Raw genomic sequence first — 17,500 nt, forward strand, 5'->3', positions numbered from 1 at the left:
TGCGTGTTTTTTGTGTGTCGGATTTAAAATTTCTTACGGTCTAAAGTGAAAATGCTAACACAGTTCCGCTGCTTCGATCCAATTTTTCTCGATTTAATTAACAATTTATGAAATAATAATGATAATAACAATAATAATAATTATAGTAATGATCATAATAACAATAATAATAATAATATAATAATAATAATAGTAATAATGATAATAATAATAATAATAATAATAATAATAATAATAATAATAATAATAATAATTTATGGTGGTTGTTCTTTCAGGTGATTCCACAACTGGACCGACGAAGTTTGTGTGCAGCTGCCCGCGAAGTGAACTGCGACCAGGAACGGGCAGAAGAGTCTGAAAGGGACTGGTAGCTAGAGATGACGTCATTCAGTGCCTCAAGTCATTTTCCATGGATGAAAATATGAAAATGAATGCTTAACATAATCACTGAAACTTGAAAAGGAACGAAGTGGAAATAAAATATGCGCATTTTATGATTGCTTGCCTTGCCTTAACTTTCCCACTTTCTAGTTCGCGGGGAGGGGTGGGTGGGAGTGCAGAAAATGTCATTGAAACTCCTACTCAGCAAAGTGCGACATCATGATGATGAAAATAACTTAGGGCCAAATACGGGAGAGCTCTCGGTAGATGACCTAAAAAGGGCTGAAAAGGAAATCTCGTCGTCCGTGTTTTCAATGTTGTAAGACGAAGTCAAGGCTGCACACTAAGATTTCGACCGTTGTCAGCTCAGTGGCGGTTTGCAACTCGAAAATCCATCCCAGCCAAGATTTTTTCACGCAAAGCTAAAGCCACATCATTTGCGAACCTCTGTTTCTCGTAACAGCTCCATGGTTACGAGAAGCCGCTGTGGGGATGGGGTAAGTGTTGTAATGACTGTACCTCGTCGGGTGGAGTTAATTTGACCTCGGACCCAAGCTCCGTGTCTCGTGCGGCGATCATAAGCAGTTAAATTCATCAGCTATCGTGGAAATTGAAGCAGAAAATGCTCATTTCCAGCCAAGTGCGTGGAAATTTTTGACTACGAAACATTCATGGAGGTTCGCAAATGATGTGGCTTTAGCTTTGCGTTGGACTCCGAGTTGCGCTTCGAGTTGGAGTTCGAGTTAAAGTTGACTATAAAAATAAAAACCGCCTCTGAGCTGACAACGGTCGAAATCTTAGTGTGCAGCCTTGACTTCGTCTTACAACATTGAAAACACGGACCTCACGAAACTGTGAAATGAACTCCAAAAGGCACAAGAATACAGCAGAGGTGAGTCATTTTGATTCATTTTATTGAAGGAACGTTAAATTGAGCATTTTTTAGGCTTTATAATCGACTGTATTTTATTTCCCATACAAAGTCTTATAACGCGTTTAAATTCTCAACGGCTGTCTGTAGTGACGCGAGCTTGGGCTGCCTATGATTCCAACTGGGGTCAAGCATCCAGTTCTCCTTCCCAAAAAACACCACGTAACGGATTTGATTGTTAGGAAGTACCACGAAGAGTTAGGCCATGCTGGTAGAGAACACGTGTTATCTTCCATAAGACAAAAAATTTTGGATAGTCAAGGGTCGTGTGGCGGTGCGCCGTGTGATAAGAGAATGTCTTTACTGCCGTAAGAGAGCCTCACCAACAGGGAAACAAAAGATGGCGGACTTGCCTCCGGAGCGCCTGACCCCAGACCGATCGCGACCGCCCTTTACGTTCCTAGGCATTGACTACTTTGGCCCGTTCCTAGTGAGACTTAAGCGCAACAGTATAAAACGCTACGAATGCTTGTTTACTTGTCTGGCCTCAAGAGCTGTCCACATTAAGATTCCGCACTCTTGAGACACGAATTCGTTCATTGACGCCCTTCGGAGGTTTATTTCCAGGAGAGGAAGTCCCGAAATCATCAGAAGCGATAGTGGTACCAATTTCCATGGTGGCGAGCGAGAACTGCGAAGTGCACTGTCAGAATGGAATCAGCAGAAGATAAATGCTTTTACAAGTCAGCGCGAGATCAAATGGATCTTCAACCCACCGACAGCCATTCACATGGAAGGTGTTTAGGAAATAATCGTTCAATCGGTCTAGAGAATCCTCAAAGCCCTTTTACGAGAGCAACTTATCAACGATGAGTCACTTCTGACCCTAATGGCTGAGACTGAATCGGTCATAAATTCTCGCCCGGTAACGTCAAACTCAGACGACCCAATAGACGCTGAGCCTCACACTCCAAATCATTTGTTATTACTGAGGTCAAACCAATCAATTCCCCCAGGAGTTTTCTCCGAACAAGATCAGTACTGTCAGCGACGTTAGCGCAAATTCAGTATCTAGCTAACATTTTCTGGAAACGTTGGCTCCGAGAATATCTGATCACGTTGCAGCAACGCCACAAGTGGAACGAAAAAGTATGTTAGCCGGAACCTTAAGATGGGCGACTTGGTTTTGCTCACAGAGGAGAACAGCCATCGGGGTCAATGGCCCTTAGGTTCAGAACTTTCCCGTATCCGCATAAATTTTGAGTGAAATAAACTGTTTCTACCAAGTAGTTTATTTAGGGCCGGAATGTTGCGGACAGTTAATTTCTCTTTCTTGTATGCGAATTATAATTATTATTATTATTATTATTATTATTATTATTAGTATTATTATTATTTAGTCATATTCTTTTTTACTCAAGTTACACTACCTCGTTAGTGAGCACAATCAGTTAAGTGTTTTAGGAGTTTTCTTGTTATACCCCAAGGGGCCAATTAGTAGGAGTATATTAGGACCGAAAATTTTTGTTAAATCGCTTTTTCCTTCTGTTTAACCGAGTGAATGTTATATAGTCACACGGGTACTCCTTTTTCCTGTCTTGTTGCACACATTCGCGAACCTCGCATTGCTTCCGGTTTCTTGTTAGCAGAGGCGTGTGTTCCAAATAAAGCAAAGTTGTTTCTTTTTCTTGTTGAATGAATTCTGTCCTTCATAGAGTGGATCGGGCCAATTTTTTTTTTACCGTTTACACAGCCAAGAATTTGGTTTGGCTCACCATAGCGCTCTATTTACACTATTTACACTTTATTTGAGTTGGAGCGGAGACATTTCGGAACAGCGCTCTTGACCTGCGAAAAGGGTTAAGGACTCGGTTTTTTTTCTAACCAAACCCATTTCGTAAAAACATGGAACGGATAGTTTTTACGGCAACGATATATGGCCCGTTTATACTTTTTGATTGGTGCGGACCCAGTTTTTTCTTTTGCGTCAATGGACCTTGAAGGTGGAATTCCCTCCTCAGGTTGTGAATTTTCCTGAAGAACATACATGCGGCGAAATAATCACATTGCCAGATACGCCAAAGGACACTTATCAATAATAATAGATTTTTTTCATTTTTATATTTATCACAATGAAGTAATTTTTATTTGCGGGAGCATAATATTAGAAGGGCTAAAAGGAGAGCTTCAAAAGCACTTTTTCGCACATGAAAAGAATGACTTCCTTGTCTGAATCGTGGTAACAAAAGGATGACATCTTTTTCTGGATGATGATGTAGAATATGTTTTTTGACCCCGTACTGGCCTATGGGCTCATTTATTAAAACAGGGGAATCCCGAACCATCGAGTTTGGATTCGAGTTCGAGTTCGAGTTGGACTTCGAGTTTGACTTCGAGTTGGACTTCGAGTTGGACTTCGAGTTGGACTCCGAGTTGCGCTTCGAGTTGGAGTTCGAGTTAAAGTTGACTATAAAAATAAACTCCCCTCCCCCCAAAAAGAAATAGAGGGGTAGGGTAGGGTAGGTCCCGCTTGTGCTTATGGGAGGGCACAAACCAACGATAGTATGACACGGAATATTTTTCCTTGAAATGTAAATGGTAACCATGATCCATGATGCTAACCAACGACCTCTCATGAAGACAGAGGATTTGAATCAAAGCAGTGTCCATTTCTGTTAAGAAAGTGCTAGTGGCACATAAAGATACCTTGCATCTCAACTTTGGCCTAGCATTGTAAGGAAATATTTTGAGGCTTAGGTGCCCGAGGTCTTCAGTACGGTCCTAGGCCCCGTAAATCGAGGATGCGTGATGCGTGACTGTGACGCTGTCCAAGTGGTCGTCTTGTATTACACGTGTTTTCAAGGCATAAGCGGGTTTGATACGAGGTCCCCACGTGGTATGATACGAGGTCTCGTCATCAGCCTGGTTGGTCTTGTTGCTGGCCATCGTGGAATTGGCAATGGCACGGTAGGTTTAATTTAGTTTATGAAGACTTTATTTTCGAATGCAAATTAACGCTGAAACATGCCCGTTTTCAGCGAGGAAACAACAGCAACAATAGAGATAACTTCGTCGCCAGAGGAGGCGTGTGGCGATACAACGTAAGTCTTCTTTTCATCATGGATCAAAAGGGTAATTTTAGAAGAGACTGAAGGAAGTGGCTTAATTGCTTATGCGTAAGTCCGAGTTGCACAGCACAGACCTGCATCTTGACGGGTAGGCAAAACGGTCAGAAATTAGAGTGAACAACCGGAACGCACGGGGGGAGGGGGGGGGGGGGGACTCCCATATGAAACAGACGGGGATGCTCGTCGTCTCGCTTAGGGGTGTAAATTTTGGATTTTGGTTTCGCTTAGGGTGTTCCGGGCAAAGCGCGAATATTTTAAGGGCTCGTTTCGGGTTCCGCAAATAAACAAAGAATTCAACAAAACAGAAATTCAAATTTTCTTTTTAACTTGTTTTTAGGGGTCAAAATTTGCTTAAGCCACGCCCAGATTGGTCTCCTTCAGGGTTCACAAAAAGCTTGAGCCACGCCCAGATGGTCTCCTTTAGGGGTTAAATTCAAAATTTCCGACGAGCATGCCCGTCTGTTCCATATGGGAGTCCCCTCCCCGGGCCGGAACGATGATGCTGCTGGTATATGTTAAAACAATAGTGATCTAATCGGCTTCATATATAAAATGGGGAATATAAAAGCAAAAAGCGATACAAGGTGGGTTGAATTTTTTGAAGGTATATCGATATTTCGGCTGGCCAAACCAGGCTTCTTCAGTACAGTAAGCATATTTCAAGCATATGTAGCATATTTTCGTAATATGTTCCGGAAACACAGTGAAACGCAGTGTAGATAAGCTTATATTAAAAAATAATTAGAGACGACCGTATAAATAGAACGGAACAGTCTGATTCTTCGTGGATGTTCAGACAATCGGGATCAATTGTTCTGCCTTTTTGGATTACAAAATAAAACTTCTGTGGCCTTACGGATAGAGTCTCGGATGGAAGAGAATTTTTCGGTGGGTATTAATTGCATGTCGTTGGCAGTGTGTTGTTAGGAGATGACAGGAAATGTTCTGCGGCTGCGGTAGGTTTAGAATTTAGTTGGGGTTGTCTATAGGGAGGGGGTTGCACTAGTACGAATTTAATTTGTTTTGTTTTAAATTAGGTCAAAATTGGAGCTTTTCCTAATCACGCGGCGAGCAAAATTTGGAAAAATTTGTCAGTGGACCAAAAATATCAAAGACGTCGTAGTGCGAGGCAGGCAGATTTTTCCAAAATCGCCCAAAGAAAACAAAAATTCATTAAACATGTCAACTGCGTGTTTATATAAGAAAATCGATGCACTGTATGCCTTCACTAGTAAGCGCACGAAAACCAAGAGAACACACTGAGGCGCTCAACATAAGTTTAACTCGATCTTCAACTCGAACTCGAACTCGAGTCCAAACTCGATGGATTATTTCTCCCGCAAATAACGTGTTCATTTTTTTTTCCCTACAGTATTATTTTGAAAGCAATTTTTGTGTTTAAATTTTAACAGGCCCTTTACAGGTAGACCATCACGTGACCTACTTTTCATAAAATTGTGGGCTATAAATTAAAGAATGCCGGAAATGGAAAAAGCATGTGACAAAAGGTACCACACATTATTGAAAACCTATATCCCTGCTCTATATTTTAATGTGCCAGCAATTTTGTTACTTAAACTACATGAAAAAAAAAATTGAAAAATCCCAATATTGCCCCGAATTCTTGTTCCTGTTCTTCGCCCAGCTTATACATCTCTTTGCTTATTAACATTAATAATAAATAATAATTATACATTATTATCAATTATATACTTGCGTTTTAATTATTAACTCGAAGCGCAACTCGAAGTCCAACTCGAAGTCTAACTCGAAGTCCAACTCGAAGTCCAACTCGAAGTCCAACTCGAACTCGAACTCGATGATACCTAACTCCCCATAACAATGATATCGTAGCAGAGTTCAAGGATGTTTTCGAGGGAGACGGCAAATTAGAAGGGCAACTCTACCTCGAAGTAGATAACTCAGTTTCCCCAGTAACGTTACCCGTTCGCAAGACTCCAATAGCGCTAACGGAGCCGTTAAAGCGCGAACTAGACCGCCTGACAGAAAAGGGTATTCTCCAACCGGTCCATGCTCCTACCGACTGGGTCTCGTCTATGGTAGTGGCGACCAAACGGAATGGTAAGATACATCTCTGTGTTGACCCAAAGCCCCTAAACAAGGCGTTGAAGAGAAGCCACTACCCGCTGCCCGTTATTGATAACCTGCTGCCTAAGCTAACGAATGCAAGGGTATTCACCGTAGTAGATGCAAAAAACGGTTTTTGGCACGTTCAGTTAGATGAGCCGAGTAGTCTCCTTACCACGTTTGGGACCTCTTGGGGCAGGTACAGATGGACTCGCATGCCTTTTGGGATTTCAGTCGCTCCGGAGGAATTCCAAAGAAGACTCGACAACGCTTTAGAAGGTCTGAACGGCGTCGAGCCCATCTTTGATGATATCCTCTTATACGGCGTCGGTGAGACAGACGCTGAGGCATTAAGCGACCATGACACAAAGCTACGTGCACTATTCCAAAGATGTCGTGATAAGGGAATCAAACTAAATAAAGAGAAGCTGAAGCTCCGTTGCTCGGAGGTATCCTTCATGGGCCACACCGTTTCTAAAGATGGTCTCAAACCAGATCCCGCCAAACTGCAAGGCATCCAAGAAATGCCGATTCCTCGGGATGATAAACTACCTGCAGCGCTACGCACCCAACCTGTCGCAGGCCACAGCCCCACTCAGGGATCTCCTGAAGGAAACCAACCAGTTCTCCTGGGACACCCTTCAAGAACAAAGCTTCAACAATGCCAAGCAAGTCATATCAGAAGCTCCAGTTTTGAAGTTCTTTGACCCAAAAGACAAAGTAGAGATCCAGTGTGATGCATCTGACAGAGGACTGGGAGCCTGTTTGATGCAAGATGGTCGACCAATAGCGTATGCCTCACGATCGATGACTGAAACAGAGACCAATTACGCAGAGAAAGAGATGTTGGCAATCGTGTTTGCTGTAGAACGTTTTGAGCAGTATGTATATGGCCGTCCAGTGCTCGTGCAGACAGACCACAAGCCACTCGAGAGTATATACAAGAAGAGTTTGATCAGCGCCCCAAGGCGCTTGCAACGTATGCTGCTGAGACTCCAGAAATTCGACCTGACTGTTACGTACACTAAGCCGTGCCTATGGCAGTTCCACTAGTCCAGGTGAAACAGAGCAAGACGCAGAAGCTGTGCATATGATACAGTATCTACCCATGTCAGAAGAGACACAGACTGCCATCCAGAACGCTACCGAGTCCGACGACACTCTAAGGGAGTTAAAGTCAACCATAAGAATAGGATGGCCACCCAGGAAAGACGAAGTTCCTGTGAATGTCGGAAAATATTTCCCCTTCAGAGACGAGCTAACATTGCAAAACGGTATCATATTCAAGGGCGAAAGGATAGTCATTCCTTCCAGCCTTCATAGTGATGTGATGGCCAAGATTCATGCAAGTCACATTGGTATCCAGGGATGCCTACGTAGAGCTCGCGAAGTTCTTTACTGGCCCGGGATGAACAAAGAGATTGAGGAATACGTCGCGAGGTGCGAAACCTGCAACAACTACCACAGCGAACAAGCAAAGGAACCCATGATCTGTCATGAACTTCCCACAAGACCATGGGAGAAAGTAGCAGTTGATATATTCGAACTCGACAAAAAGGACTTCCTTGTTACTGTCGACTACTATTCAAGCTTCTTCGAAGTGGATCGACTTACCACGAAGACAGCAAGGGAAGTTATTAACAAGATAAAGCCGCACTTCTCGAGACACGGAATCCCAGATACGGTCGTCTCTGATAACGGCCAACCGTTTGCCTCATCAGACTTCCAAGAGTTTACAAATCTCTATCACTTCGAGCACGTGAAAAGCTCTCCAGGGTACCCACAGTCCAATGGCAAGGTCGAAAACGCGGTCAAAACGGCTAAGACGTTAATGAGGAAGGCCCTTGATAGCAAGTACGACCCCTACTTGGCACTACTCGACTGGAGAAACACACCTTCCGAGATGCTTAATTCATCACCAAGTCAGCGAATCTTCGGTAGGCGGACCAAAACTCTACTACCGACGTCAAGCAAGCTTCTAAAGCCCAAGGTACCTGACGTTGATCAGAAGCTCAAACTACAGAAGTCAAAACAGTCCTTCCACTACAATAAGGGAACGAGGGAACTACAGGAGCTTAAGCCCGGTGACACAGTACGTGTGCAACCACTGAAGCTGGGAAAGAAGAATTGGGTGCAAGCCCAAGTGGACGAGAAGGTAGACATAAGGTCGTACCGCGTCAGGACTGAGGACGGCAGCGCGTACAGGAGGAACAGAAGACACTTGCGATGAACGCAAGAGACTCCAAAAACCAAGGCTGAGGAACTGCCTGACAAAGTTCGTCCAGATGAGCCCACCCGTGCTCAAGCTAAGGCCGAGGAACTGCCCGACAAAGCTTGTCCAGATGAGCCCACACCACCATCAATAGCGCCGACCACGGTAGAACTGCGTCCAGCTAGCGGAACCTGTACAACTCCAGTTCCAACAACAACACGCAGTGGCAGGATTGTCAGACCTCCAGAACGCTTTCAATAATTGTTTTTTCTTTAACTTTAAGATTAAAACAAAAAACAAACAAAAAACTGACATTGAATCTTGTTTCATGATGATAAGTATATAGAGTACCAATTAGTTGTCATATCGTTTAGATTAGTGAGGATATTCTTTTCTACTGTAACTCTCGTTTTTTTTTTTATTTTCCATTACCTCCGAAAGGAAGGGAGATGTGACATTATTCTAATCCCGTCACGCTCGTTGTAATTCAACACATCCTTGTTTTACCGGACTTAGCAGCACTCCTGCTCCTATCTTGTGTGAGTCAGGCAGTCTTTTCTCATCTTCAGTAAAGTGATTTACAACCTTAGAAAACGTGTTGTCTTCCCTAAGACGTAGAAACGTTACAATTTCTCCTTACTTTTACGAGAACTCATTGCGATTACATGTTTATAGCATAAGGGCAAAATTTTCTTGTCACTGTCGACGCACATCCAAAAACAGTTAGGCAAACGGAGTAAAAAGACCTCTTGTTCGCTCTCACTTTAAAGCTAAACAAACCAGCAAACAGATTAATTATTTAAAAGAGTACAGATGATTGTTATTTAATTCCAGTTGAGAATAAAAATCCGAGTTTCATTCCTGAACAAAGGAAAAAACGACTAAACCTCTTTTTAGAAATATGCATCCACTTAAAATAACTCATCCGTAGAAATAATAAACGGCTCAGTGTCCAAGAAAAGAATTTGTGGAGTAACTTCTTCCACCAAGTTTGAGCTATTACTGGTGTACCGTTTTATCGTTCTTGTTCTCTTTCTCGGGCTCTCTTCTTTCGTTTCTGTTCTTCTGTCATAGGTCAACCAAGCATCTTGCAACCCTAGTAGATTCAAAATTTGAAATCTTAAGATAAGCCTTAAGACTTAAGCTTATGCTAAAAATTGCAATTCAAAGAAAAAAGCAGCATTAGACAAATTAAAAATAAACACTCAGCTTTACGTTTATATCCCTCAAATGCTTGACTCAAATAACTACCCAGCCACCAGTATGTCCTGACCACAGCTATATTTGTCAAACCTGGATTGAAACCAGCGAAAAATGCAAGAAAAAAAATCCCAAACCGTACCTGAACACGAAAAGCATCGACTGTCAAGAGCTTTGCTGACGTAGCATGGTTATGTAGCCACGTCGAGCCACAGAAAGAGCACGAAAAATTAAGTTCCGTTTATGGTGAGGTGTGAGTGTCAGACCTGGCTTGAGCCTGGGATCCAATCAACAATCAAAACAACTGCGTACGAGTAGATGTTGTTTTTGATAGATATGACAAAGCAGATTTCATAAAGGAAAGTGAACGTGTAAGAAGAGGTGCGATTGCTGGATTTGAGGTTAAGATTTCTTGTCCAAACACTCCTGTCCCAAAGAATTGGAAATCATTTATCAGTAACCCAGTAAACAAGATCAATCTACAGCATTATCTCAGCACAATGTGGACAGAAATAGGAAAGCTACGACTAAAGCTAGGTTAGCAACTAGTTTTGGCAGGATGCTTTCCAAATCCAGAGGATGTACGTTTGGTTGTCAGAGGGAATGCATGTTCTCTTAATAACCTCAAATGCGACCATGAAGAAGCGGCCACGTAGACACATAGCTCAACGTACCTCCGTAGCTTCGTAGCCGCGTAGCTCCGTAGCCATGTAGTGACGTAGCTCCGTAGCCACCTAGCCACCTAGCCATAATCTTAAGAGGTACAGCTTCAAGTGGCGGGATATTCTGCAGTTACTCCTAGTTTTCCAAATACTAACTTAGAAATGACGGTCATTTGAAGAATTTAATCCCATGATTATTTAAGCCGAGGGCTTATTTAATTCTGGGGCTCGTGGGGGGAGGGGCTTATTACAAACTCGAGTGTCAAATACCAGTCCTCTAAAATCTCACTCAACTTTAATAAAATTCCTATACAGTATATACCGTAGTAGGCCCAAGCATTTCGCACGTACGCACGCTGCCAATTTGTCACTACGCAGCTGGGCTTCAGCTGGGCCTCAGTAGTCATCCTATTTGTTAGCTCGTTCCCGTTTTAACTCTACTTAAGGTTTACTCAAATCCCACTTCTGACACCAAATATAAGACGGCCAAAACAGTCGACGCTAGGGCCAGTTGGAAAATATCGACTGGACTCTGGACTGGACTGGACTGGACTGAACTCTGGACTGGACTGGACTGGAGTGGGGGTTAATTTTTTAGAATCAGTTTCATTACAAATAGTCACCCGAGGTCAACACAGGGTTAGGGTTAGGGTTAGGTTAGGGTTAGGGTTTAGGGTTAGGGTTAGGGTTACACTAAACACAAAATAAACAAATCAACAATAAGCCAATCGATCAAACATAGTAAATTGATATTATTTACAAGCTGAACAATAAAAACTATGCTAAATTGCTTATACACGAAGAAAAATGCTTGCGAACTAAAAGCCAAAGAAATTACTAACAAAACAAGTAAATGACTGCAAATTGTAAACAAACTAAACAATGTTATAATCCAAGAACTCTTATGTGAATCATGGACTTGACAATTAATAGCAAGAGCTTCAAATTACATACTGCACAATAATGCTACAATAAGAAATTGAAACTAACAGTTGTGAAATAATGGTAACAAACGGATCATTTGGAATCAAATGGAATTAAAAGCATACAAATAACGACAAGGAAAAGCGGTAAGCAAAACTACAGTAATTACTTTTGGAAAACAGAAAAAAGATTCAACAGGAAAATCACATATGCTGTGCCAGACCAAAGGTCAACATAGATCAATAAACCTAGACAAAAGCTAATGAAATGCTGCAATCACTGCTAAGAACTAAAATCAAGTACAGAAACAGAAAGCTATATGTAGTAAAATAAGCTAAAGGCTAGACATAAATAAAGCGAACACCAAGTGTTATTGATAACTACACATCTGCGAAGACTTGGAAAATGACTTGTCTCGAAAACTCACAAATAAACTAACTGCACCAAGTGTTCCTCTGTGTCCCCAAAAAAACAAAATATATAAGGCTAGGGAGTAAATTTACTACCCACTAATACAAGATTTACCTGAGGGAAGAAGGAGTTTACCACTCCTACACAACAGGAACTAGGTAAAGGAAATGTGCGGAAATAGCACAACTACACAAGCAAAACAAGGTATGTGAGGAAATAGAGTAATTATGGGTAAACAACCAAATAATAGTAATTGAGAAAATGAAAATAAGTTGAAAATAGTTGGAATAAAAATAAACACAAAATGAACACAAGTGACCTAGTCACATTCTTAATGAGGCTTTTTGACAGAGTTGTTTTTAGATCTGAACTCTCCATTGTTATAATAATTTTATTGGTTCTGATCAATTCGCATATCGCAAAGGCTATAATATTACCATGGCCTTGGTTAAGTGCCAGCACGAATGACTTAAATTAAACGGCTTGATACTTATTCGTATTTTTTTTATTTCATTCCGTCCCGCATGATATAGTTAATTTTGTCGAAAGCTAAGAAATTTAGAAATCAACCCCTATATTCATAATTGAATAGTTAATTTTCTAAAGGGTAAACAACAGAGGGTAGTTGTAGATGGAATAAGTACTAGTTATCTTTCTATCAATAGGGGTATTCTCCAAGGGACGGTCTTTGGCCCCATTCTTTTTTCGATAATGATCAATGATATAAAGGCAGTAAATCCATCTGGTAATCTTTTGGTTAAATATGCAGACGTCATTAATCCTTAATATAAGTATACTAGATGGCGCTAAATTAAGTTCAGCAGATAACGAAATTGAGGTAGATCTATAATGGAAAGGGCAAAAGATAATCGCATAAGTTTTTATCAGGGGAAAATATGGGAAATGTTAATGAAAGGGAAAACAGAAAAAGATCAAACTGACCCTTTGCAATATATTAAGCGCAAATCTAATTTAAAACTCTTAGGGGGTTATTTTTGAGGATACCCAACCAGCCGCGGATACAGAGGAACAGTGGGCACAGAGGAACAGTGGGCACAGAGGAGCATTGGGCACAGAAGAACAGTGGGCAAAGAGGAGCAGTGGGCATAGAGGAACAGTGGGCACAGAGGAACAGTGGACACAGAGGGACAGAGGGCACAGAGGAACAGAGGGCACAGAGAACAGAGGGCGCAGAGCAACAGGGGGCACAGAGAACAGAGGGCACAGAGGAACAGTCCGCACGGAGCAACGGTGGGCGCAGAGGAACAGTGGGCACAGAGGAACAGAAGGCACAGAGAAACAGTGGGCACAGAGGAACAGTGGGCATAGAAGAACAGAGGGCACAGAGAAACAGAGGGCACAGAGAACAGAGGGCGCAGAGCAACAGGGGGCACAGAGAACAGAGGGCACAGGGGAACAGTGGGCACAGAGGAACAGTGGGCACAGAAGAGCAGAGGGCACAGAGGAACAGCGGGCACAGAGGAACAGCTAGCACAGAGGAACAGCAGGCACAGAGGAACAGTCCGCACGGAGCAACAGTGGGCACAGGGAAGCATTGGGCACAGAAGAACAGTGGGCAAAGAGGAGCAGTGGGCATAGAGGAACAGTGGGCACAGAGGAACAGTGGACACAGAGGGACAGAGGGCACAGAGGAACAGAGGGCACAGAGAACAGAGGGCGCAGAGCAACAGGGGGCACAGAGAACAGAGGGCACAGAGGAACAGTGGGCACAGAGGAACAGTGGGCACAGAGGAAAAGAAGGCACAGAGAAACAGTGGGCACAGAGGAACAGTGGGCATAGAAGAACAGAGGGCACAGAGAAACAGAGGGCACAGAGAACAGAGGGCGCAGAGCAACAGGGGGCACAGAGAACAGAGGGCACAGGGGAACAGTGGGCACAGAGGAACAGTGGGCACAGAAGAACAGAGGGCACAGAGGAATAGCGGGCACAGAGGAACAGCGGGCACAGAGGAACAGCGGGCACAGAGGAACAGCGGGCACAGAGGAACAGTCCGCACGGAGCAACAGTGGGCACAGAGGAGCATTGGGCACAGAAGAACAGTGGGCAAAGAGGAGCAGTGGGCATAGAGGAACAGTGGGCACAGAGGAACAGTGGACACAGAGGGACAGAGGGCACAGAGGAACAGTGGGCACGGAGGAAGAGTGGACACAGAGGGACAGAGGGCACAGAGGTACAGTGGGCACAGAGGAAGAGTGGGCACAGAGGAGCAGTGGGCAAGGAGGAACATTGGTCACAGAGGAACACTTGGTGCAGTTAATTTATCTGTTAGTCTTCGAGACAAGTCATTTTCCAAGTCTTCGCAGATGTGTAGTTATCAATAACACTTGGTGTTCGCTTTATTTATGTCTAGCCTTTAGCTTAGTTTACTACATATAGCTTTCTGTTTCTGTACTTGATTTTAGTTCTTAGCAGTGATTGCAGCATTTCATTAGCTTTTGTTTAGGTTTATTTTATCTATGTTGACTTTTAGTCTGGCACAGCATGTGATTTGCCTGTTGAAAATTTTTGCTGTTTTCCAATACGTAATTACTGTATTTTTGCTTACAGCTTTTCCTTGTCATTATTTGTATGCTTTAATTCCATTTGATGCCAAATGATCCGTTTGTTACCATTATTTCACAACTATTAGTTTCAATTTATTATTGTAGCATTATTGTGCAATATGTAATTTGAAGCTCTTGCTATTAATTGTCAAGTCCATGATTCACATAAGAGTTCTTGGATTATAACATTGTTTAGTTTGTTTACAATTTGCAGTCATTTACTTGTTTTGTTAGTAATTGCTTTGGCTTTTAGTTCGCAAGCATTTTTCTTCTTGTATCAGCTATTTAGCAGTTTTTATTGTTCAGCTTGTAAATAATATCAATTTACTACGTTTACCCGACCTATCCAATCGAACAGTTCGGCAATCGAACCCAATCGAACACCAATCGTTCGATTGCCGAACTCAATCGAACATAAACGAACGCACAATAAATTTTTGCCAATCGAACACAATCGAACGTTCGATTACCGAACGATTGGTGTAATCGAAGGTTCGATTAACGAACGCCGCATCGCATGATAGGCACGTGGTAAAGGAAAATTCCTAAGGTGAAAGTGAAATCACCGCTAACTCCCTTCCCTTTTTACGCGGTTTTTGCTGAGCACTGAAACCCAGGACTGAAATGTCTGAAATGTCAAACACGGAGGAGAGGGAGGACACTGCATGTATTGAAATTACATGCAGTGTAAAAGGTTTTTTATTTTGACTTTTTATTTTTATTTCATTTTATTTTATAATATTTACAGGACGAACTCTTACACTACTTACAATACTAATATTATACTTACATACATATACATTGCACTGCTCATACTTACAGTATTTATACAAGCAAGCAGGACAAACACTTACACTACTTACAATACTAGCATTATAATTTTTGTTTTTTTACTTACAAATCGCTTCCTCTACTTACACGACTGTACTTACATTATTTACATTAGAATACTTGCGCTATTTACAAAACAATATTTTCACCACTGTACTTACCAATATGATACTTACAAAACAATTTTTACACTACTTACAATGCAGTAATTACACTACGACAGATAAGGTGACAGCACCCTTTTTTGTTATTCTACTATCACTGAAATACACAGCAGATCAAAACATTTTACTTGACAACTTAGTTAACAACGCAATCACAAACACACCTGCAGGTTCTCGCCCACGTCTCGCACTCGCATCTGCATTCACTCAATCTGTATTTATTGATTAAAAATTTATGTTTTTAAAACAGGACCATTTCTTTTTGAAAACATGCATGGAGTTATTAACTATCGCAATTTTGTTTTCGATTTGTAAAGTATTGTAAACAAGCTGTTTATACATTTCAAAAGTTGGTCGTGTTTCTTTCAGTTTACAGGTGTAAATATGATGTCTGGCGAGAAGTATTAGATGGTGTAGTAATAAATTTTTTGATTCAGTAACTATACCAAGAAGTATAGCCTCTGAGGGGACGAATCCTTCCGTATTGGAGGTGTTGTGTGCTAACCATTGAGAAAATTCTTCCTAAAAGGATTTTGAGTATTTACACCTCAGGAATAAATGAGTTAGATTTTCAGTTTCTTCTCCGCAGAAAGTACAGAGATCGGACTGTTTCAATCCTATTTTGTACAGATGATCGTTAGTCGCGATTCTTCGATGAAGAAGTTTGAATTGAAATTCTTTAAGTTTTGTTTCTTTAGTGCATGTAAAAGCCAGTAGATAGGTTTTTTTCCCAATTAACTGTTGTGGTTTCGGCTGTTACTATCTTTTTCATCCACTTGTCTTGGCTTTTTAGAGGAAGTGTGGCTTTCTGCAAGTATTTGTATCGGGAAGACGAGAAACTAAAGTATCTTTTGAGCCAACGCTATCATCAATCGTTAAACACATTTTTTTGTACTGTCTTCGTGCTGAAATAACTTTAAAATACTCTAAATAGTTAGTCTTGACTTTAAATTTTTTCAGAAATTCATCAAAGGAAAAGAAACTGCCATCCTTATTGAGGAGATCAACTACCTCCTGTATGCCTGCATTAAACCATGATTGGTAAAAAAGGGCTTTTTCTCGATCGTAATCAGCGAATTATGCCATATGAATGCGACTCGAACTCTAGATTTTCCTCGCAATAATTTATAGTGGTCCAGTACTCTATAACCTCCTTCACGAACGGATCTTGTATTACAAGCTGTTTTGCATCACGTTGTTGTAGATTGCTTAGGATCAGCAGCTTGCCACCGTATCTTTCTAGATAATAATCGAAGAAAACTTTCCATTTGCCTTTATTACCTGAATCTAAGTAGCCTTGCAGCCATTTAACTTTCAAAGATGTATTGAAATTTCGGATGTCAATCATTTTTAATCCACCCTTATTATAATTGTTAATCATTTCCGTTTTTTTTATTTTGTCACCTTTCCCACCCCAAAGGAAGTCATATAATAGTAGCCTGCGTAGCAAGCGTTCCTGTTCGACAGAAGAGCTTCGAACCGATTTTCTGCAAACTGGCCGCGCGAAAGTTGGGGCAAGAGACTGAGGGAACGCTTACAAGAAGACCCCCTATTTTTGAAAAACCCGTTCGCCCACGAACGGGGGCTTCTGATTGGTGCGCCACAGTCACAATGATTGACAGGTGTCAAATTCTGGAGCAAAATATTTCTCCTAAGTTCTAGCGTGACAAAGGCAATGGTGGGAGATGTGGAAGGTTTTGAATCCTGTGTCGAAGCTGAGCGAATCGGGTCTCGGGTTTTACATTGAAAAGGAAAAAAGAACTGTCAATGCGCCATCTCTTTAACTGTATAGATCCAATGGCCGTTTTGCCAACAGGATTCGGAAAAGGCTTAATTTTTCAGATGTTTGTCATGATGCGCGGAGTGCGAAATAAAAGAACTTAAAACGAAGAACCGGCTTCTCGAGTATCATCGTGATTTCTCCATTTCAAAGCATAATACGCGATCAAGTAAGTGGTTGAGGTGAATTCTATGGGAATGACAGCCTGTAATTTAAATGAAAATCTGGACTGCTTGGACAATATCCATCAAGGGAAATTCAATATTATTTACGTGTCAGCTGA

The 17,500-nt window shown here is 41.7% G+C and overlaps 1 long non-coding RNA gene across 1 annotated transcript in view; it reads left to right on the forward strand.

Annotated features, from left to right (window-relative positions):
• LOC138016465 (uncharacterized) overlaps positions 1-498 on the forward strand; it is a 1,423-nt gene extending 925 nt beyond the window's left edge. The window contains exon 2 of the long non-coding RNA XR_011125814.1: positions 276-498. This is a non-coding gene — a long non-coding RNA (uncharacterized lncRNA). The remainder of the gene's footprint in view (positions 1-275) is intronic.
• Positions 499-17,500: the final 17,002 nt, after the last annotated feature.

This window comes from Montipora capricornis, chromosome 9 (assembly GCF_036669925.1).
Source record: "Montipora capricornis isolate CH-2021 chromosome 9, ASM3666992v2, whole genome shotgun sequence".
Taxonomy (NCBI): domain Eukaryota; kingdom Metazoa; phylum Cnidaria; class Anthozoa; order Scleractinia; family Acroporidae; genus Montipora; species Montipora capricornis.